Source organism: Dipodomys spectabilis, unplaced genomic scaffold, assembly GCF_019054845.1.
Source record: "Dipodomys spectabilis isolate Male_0828 unplaced genomic scaffold, ASM1905484v1 ptg000050l, whole genome shotgun sequence".
In the NCBI taxonomy this organism is placed as follows: Eukaryota; Metazoa; Chordata; class Mammalia; order Rodentia; family Heteromyidae; genus Dipodomys; species Dipodomys spectabilis.
In genome coordinates this window covers 763,994-769,993 of record NW_024870727.1, presented here as the reverse complement: position 1 = coordinate 769,993, position 6,000 = coordinate 763,994, and the positions used below count along the sequence as shown (strand labels likewise).

The 6,000-nt window shown below is 43.5% G+C and overlaps 1 protein-coding gene across 1 annotated transcript in view; it reads left to right on the top strand.

The window, feature by feature from the left end:
* The first annotated feature begins 448 nt into the window (after positions 1-448).
* The window catches only part of Pik3ca (phosphatidylinositol-4,5-bisphosphate 3-kinase catalytic subunit alpha), a 75,879-nt gene continuing 70,327 nt past the window's right edge, over positions 449-6,000 (top strand). Inside the window, exon 1 of the mRNA XM_042678822.1 lies at positions 449-545. The gene's annotated coding sequence lies outside the window, so the exon portion shown is untranslated. The remainder of the gene's footprint in view (positions 546-6,000) is intronic.

Genomic DNA, 6,000 nt, shown 5'->3' with positions numbered 1-6,000 from the left:
GTTACCGGATTCGCTCACTTCCTCCTTATCCCCGCCTTCGTTTCAGTTCCGCTCCTTTTCACATCTGCTTCCAGGTCACTTGTAAGCTGGCCTTCTAGGCTTTCAGCCTCCTCTGCCGAAGGAGGGAAGTCGAGGGGGTGGGGAGAGTTCCTTGTTTGTTTACACGATGTGAGCGGAAAAAGAGACCAATAAAGTTTATTCTGGAAACAAAAGGAAAAAAAAACAACAGGGTGCCGGAGAGAGGAGGCTGGGGCGGGTGTGTGGCGGGGCCGGCGAGTCCGGGGAGCCCGGAGGAAGCGGCAGTTCCGGTGCCGCCGCCGAGGTCTCGGGCTGCTGCAGCTGCGGCCGCTGGGGCTGGGGCCGCCGGCGAGGCAGGGCTCGGGCCCGGCCGGGCAGCTCCGGAGCGGCGGGGGAGAGGGGCCGGGAGGCGGGGGCCGAGCCGCCCGCTCTCCTCTCCCTCGGCGCCGCCGCCGCCGCCGCCGCCGCCGCCCGCGGGGCTGGGACCCGATGCGGCTGGAGCCTCGGAGCCTGGAGGAGCCCCGACTGTGAGTAGAGCGCGCACGGGCGCTGAGGCCGGGGCCGGGTGGGCTGCAGGGGCTCGGGTGCGCCCGCCTTCCCTAGGTGAGCGCTCCCGGCCGAGGGTCTGCCCGCCGGGCCTAGGGCGGAGCTCGCCTCGAGATCCAGCTCGCCGCTCCCTCTCCGCGGTCCGGCTCGGCCTCTGGCAAAGGTGGGTAGGGCTCGTCTCGCTCCCTGTGCTCCTTGGGCCGCTGCCCTGTTCCTGGGTTCTGCTCTCTCCGGTTTTGGGGGATCGGGAGAGAGTGCGCCTTGGGCGCTGCCGGGCCGCGGCCGCTGGGTCTCCTGGCTCCGCATACCCGCCGGCGAGCACCGGGGAGCGGGCGCCGCGACGGGCGGCCCTCGGGGGCGGTCACTTCCGAGGACCGGACCCACCAGCCTGCGGCCCTCGGGGGGCGGTCACTCCCGAGAACCGGACCCGCCAGCCTGCGGCCCCCGGCGTTTCTTCCCGGGTTTAAATCGCCCGGCAGGTACTGAAGGAGAGGAAACCTCAGCTCCCTCCCGCCCTTCCTTTTGAGACCGTGTTTTCCGTGTAAGCACACCATCGAATGTTTGGATTTTCATTCATAAACCTGACACCTCGGCTCACGTGACTTGTGCCTTGACTAAGTTCTTTTTCATGATGCCTGGCTCTTTTAGTTCTTAATCAGCTTTCCAGAAAGTACAGCGCCCAAACCTCGGCTGTGTGAACCCCGGTGGGTTTGGTCTCGGCTGGAGGAGTTTATTTTAGGATGCTAAAGAAACAGTGGTGATAGTGTCCTAACCGTGCACTAGACTTAGGAATCGCAGGCAGTTTTCTTACTCTTGAAAAAGATGAGGAGAGCACATCGCTAAGGGGCTTTGTGGAGCAGCTTCCACGTTCTCTAATAAATGAGGAGCTGTGATTTCATCTTCGTGAAGATTGTTCATTCCAGCACTGCGCCTTTGTGCAGCGGGGCCTGGGTTTGGGCGACAGTGTGGATGTGATGCTTTGGATCATAGTTTGTAAGGCCATGGAAGACTCTTGGGAAAGGGCAGGTAAATTCCAGGTAACTCAGTCTTTGATATCTACAGCAACTTTTGAACTACTTTGGGCGATATTGGTGGCATGATTTCATCCTTGGAAACAAGATTCTCTGGATATTGTTTGCATTGCACCAAATTTATGTGCTAGGTTGCATATTGTAAAAAGTGTCCAGAAAATATACTTACATACCTCCTTATTACATTAGTTTGAATAAAAACATTTTTGTGTTTTCATTAATGATCTCTCAAAGCAACTGCTGCTGAAACATTTAGAATGTGTACCTTCAAGTTCTAAAAAATTTTAGCCGACATTCAATTGTGGTGTCTGACAGCATAGATCACCATCGAAACACATGTTGTGAAAATTTTTAATGATCATATTAACTGTCATCAGCCAAAATTATCTGACGATAGCGTGTGTGTGTGTGTGTGTGTGTGTGTGTGTGTGTGTGTGTGTGTTTCAGTTTATTTTTTCATCTCGTTTTGGGACCTACTGGGTGGGCAAAGGTAAAATTCAATCTGCAACTTAAGTAGAGTGATTTTCTATTAAAATCACAAAGTGAATGAAATGATAGCATATCAAGATATTAGTAGCATATTAAGGGAGATAACTAACAAATGTTAACATTTGTCCTTAAATATAAAGTTTGAAAGGCATTTCTGTCAGAATTAAAAATGAACCTACTAGATTGGTTTTTTATTTATCTAAAGTTTAAAAAATTGAGTTGGGTACAATATTAAAGAGATATCCATAAGTACAAATAGTATACTCAGACTAAAATTTACTACTTTAATGTGTATAGAGGGTAAGTGAAAGCAATAGCCTTGTCTGAGCTCATAGAACAATTAGAGATGCAAAATCTCTCCCTCCCAAACCAGCATTCTTTTAACTACTCTTAAAAAGTAAAATAGAATGCCGGGTGGCTCATGCCTGTAATGCTAGCTACTCAGGAGGCTGAGATCTGAGAGAATCGCGGTTCAAAGCCAGCCCGGGCAGGAAAGACCGTGAGACTCCAATCTCCAATAAATCAGTAGAAAAACCGGAAAGTGGCGCTGTAGCTCAAGTGGTAGAGCGCTCGCCTTGAGCTGAAGAGCTGAGGGACAGCGCCCAGGCCCAGAGTTCAAGCCCCATGACTGAAAAAAAAAAAAAAAAAGTAAAATAGAATACACAGTTTTTTCTAAAACATTTTGCTATGTGTGTAGTTTGCCCCTTTTAATGCCCCTTTCCTAAATAAAGATTTAAATAGTTGTGATTATCATGTAAAGGGAATTTACTCTATTGATCTGTATTTAAAGAGAGCAAACTTAATCCAGAGTAGCATTAAAAGGATCAGTTCTCAGAAGTGGCACTGTAGTCAAGTGGTAGAGCACTAGCCTTGAGCTGAAGAGCTGAGGGACAGTGCTCAGGCCCAGAGTTCAAGGCCCACGACTGACAGATCAGTTCTCTATTTCAAAGTATGGGGTGATCTTTAAGTGAAAGGTGTTTCTTAAGTAATATAAAAGATTAGGCTTCCAGTGGAAATACTTATTGTAAAAATTATTCAACTGTAGAAGCATAAGTTTTAGAATACTATGATTTTTATTTTATTAGTACAGTAAAATAGTTTTAAAGTATTATTTCTTTTAGAATTCTATTGCAGTCCTGTTGACAGAGCAGTATCTTCTATGAAATGATATTCTGAGTTCCATTAGGTGGAAGATGATGGACTCATTGACAAAACAACAGTTTTGATTTCTTTCACTGTCTCATCCCAGCTCTACACTCTCCTAACTAATTTTTAAATCGGACAAGAGAAAATAGGGACCAAATTAGTTTACATTACTTAAGATTATGGTTTCTCTTATGTACAATGCACATATATACTTAATACCCTTTACAACTTAAATGATGATTCTCAACTCTGGCTACATGTTAAATCATGTAGGGAACTTAAAAAAAAAATGCTAGTACCTGGATTTCATCCCTAGAAGTCTGATTAAATTGGTAAGAGATGGAGAGCCCAGAACATTATTTATGTTTCACATAATTCAAATTGTCAAGATTGTGAATCGGTGACTTTCAAAGACCATTATTTTCTCTTCTTGCTTTTTTTCTCTAGGTTTATTTCTTTTATCATCATAGTTTCCCTGACTTTTTCTTGATCTCATGTGTAAATGTGTTTATATTTCCAGAAACATTTGTGTACTCAATTCACCTTCTTAGCTGCTTCAACTTATCTGTCCTTCTTTGAAAAGTCCAGTTTGGGTCAGGTGTCCCAACTTCCTATTCCCATAGCATCTTTTACTACTACTGTCATAGCATTTCTTTGCTCCATTGTAATTTCCTATTTATTTGTGTATATATCCTCTCCCAGGATGTAAATTCCATGCAGATAGGGACTCCTATCTTCTGTACAGTTGTATTTTTATAACTAGTCATAACTAGTGCATGATAGGGACTTGATAGGATAAATCAATATTCTGGAGATGTAATAAATAATAAGCACGTTTTTTGCCAAGTACATTAAATGTTTTTTAAGTTAAATATCAGGAAACTGAACTTATGGTGGATCTGGAGTAGTGGTGAGGTGAAGGGGAAGGGGGAGAGTAATGGAGCCAAAGCATATATATGGAAATGGAAATAAAATTGAGGGGGTGAGTGAAGTTGGGGGAGATGGGGAGAATTATGAAAGATGTGTGACATTGATCAAGATGTATAACTGACATGTTGCATTGGAACCCCTTTGTACAACTACTGAAAGATAATTTAAAGAAAAAAAACCTTTTTAGACACAATAAAAACATATATAAGGACCGTTATTAACACCCACTAATCAGAAGGTTTCAGTCCAATCTTTCCAAACTTTTGTTTCCTTTCCTGGAAACATTGTGTCTTTGGGTAGAAGTCATTATCTTTAGGCTTTGTTCTCATCTGGAACATAAAAAGATTCTATTGGATGTTCTACCATTGTACTTAGTGATCTAGCCTTAGAATTCTGAGCACTAAAGATATTGGCTTTGGAAATCTGATGTGTCCAAAACCTGGTTCCTGGCAGAATTACTTTAGTTATAACCTATCAGGGGAAGTAATTACTACTGATTAGAGTTGTTGAATTAAATTAGATAAGGTATATTCAAAAGAGTTCTTTGCCTGGATTTGGTACTTAAAAATATTCATTTCCTCCCCTACCCTCTAGGATTTGTTAGATCTCCTGAGTGGACTTAGTGGAGATAAAAGGACACAGTTTATATAAGTTCTGTTTTCTACTCTATTGACTGCTATGCAGGTGTGAATGGGGACCCAAACCACTGTGACTTTTGGTTTCATTTTCTTAGAACCCCATACCACTGCCAAACACCCAGGTGCTGGTTTATTTACTTAGGAGATAATTATGCCTTGAGAAATCAACCATATAGAATAGCAAGTGCCAAGTTATTAATATAATAAGAGGGAGAAAATTGTCTAAGCTGATGACTTTGCACCCATCCAAAGATAAAGTCAAACTTCATTCAAAAGAACGGCACAAATTAACAGTAGTTTACAAAATAAGACTCAGAGACTGGTGAAATCTCATTAAACTTAAAAATTTAGGGAATATTAGTTCTGATTAAAAAAGGAAATACAGGAAAAATTAGTCTTCTGTTTAGAAACAATTCCAGAAGATAGGTATACAGTGTTTCCATTGTGAGATTGGTGGGGACTAAAGTTGTTGATACTTTTTTGGGAGTCATGTTTTTCAATTTTTCTTTTGACAATACTAGAGTTTGAATTTGGGTTTACTTTCTGGGTGTGTGCTTTCCTGATTAAGCAATGCCTTTGGTCATATTCTTAGTTTTAAGTGTCTTTTTTTCATTTTGTGTAGTGATTTTAGGTGTTTTGCTTTTGGTAAAATGGAAAGTAGTATTTTTTTGCAATATGGAAAGTGTATCATTACATTATACATAGTGTAATATTACTCTGAAATTTCTCCTTATCCTTCTCATAAATTATGCACTTGATCCTAGTTAGGAAGTTTTAGGTGTTCTTTCCTACCTTTCCTAACTATTCAGTGTAGGGAGTTTAAACTTAGAATAATAGTCTAAAAAAATTGTATTGTTTCTGAGAGAACCAAAGGGGTGGGAAGTCCCTCCTGATGCTGATGTCACTGCCATGCCCCCACTTGGGAGGGGCAGGATGTCAAAGGGGGTCTGGAGCTGGGTGGTTTGGGGAGTGGGCCACTATATATAGATAGGCAGGGCATTCCAGGGAAGAGGGAGAGGAAAGAGAAGCATCTCTGGGAGCTGAGCAATGCTCAGGGCTCTCCTCAAACTTGAGGAGAGCCTGGGCCTGGAGAGGCCTGCAGAAAGGCCGGCAGAGAAGGCCTGTGAAGAGCTGAGAGGCCATCAGTCAGAGTGCCAAGAGGCCTGTGCAGAGTCCTGTGAAGAGCCAAGGGCCCTGCAGAA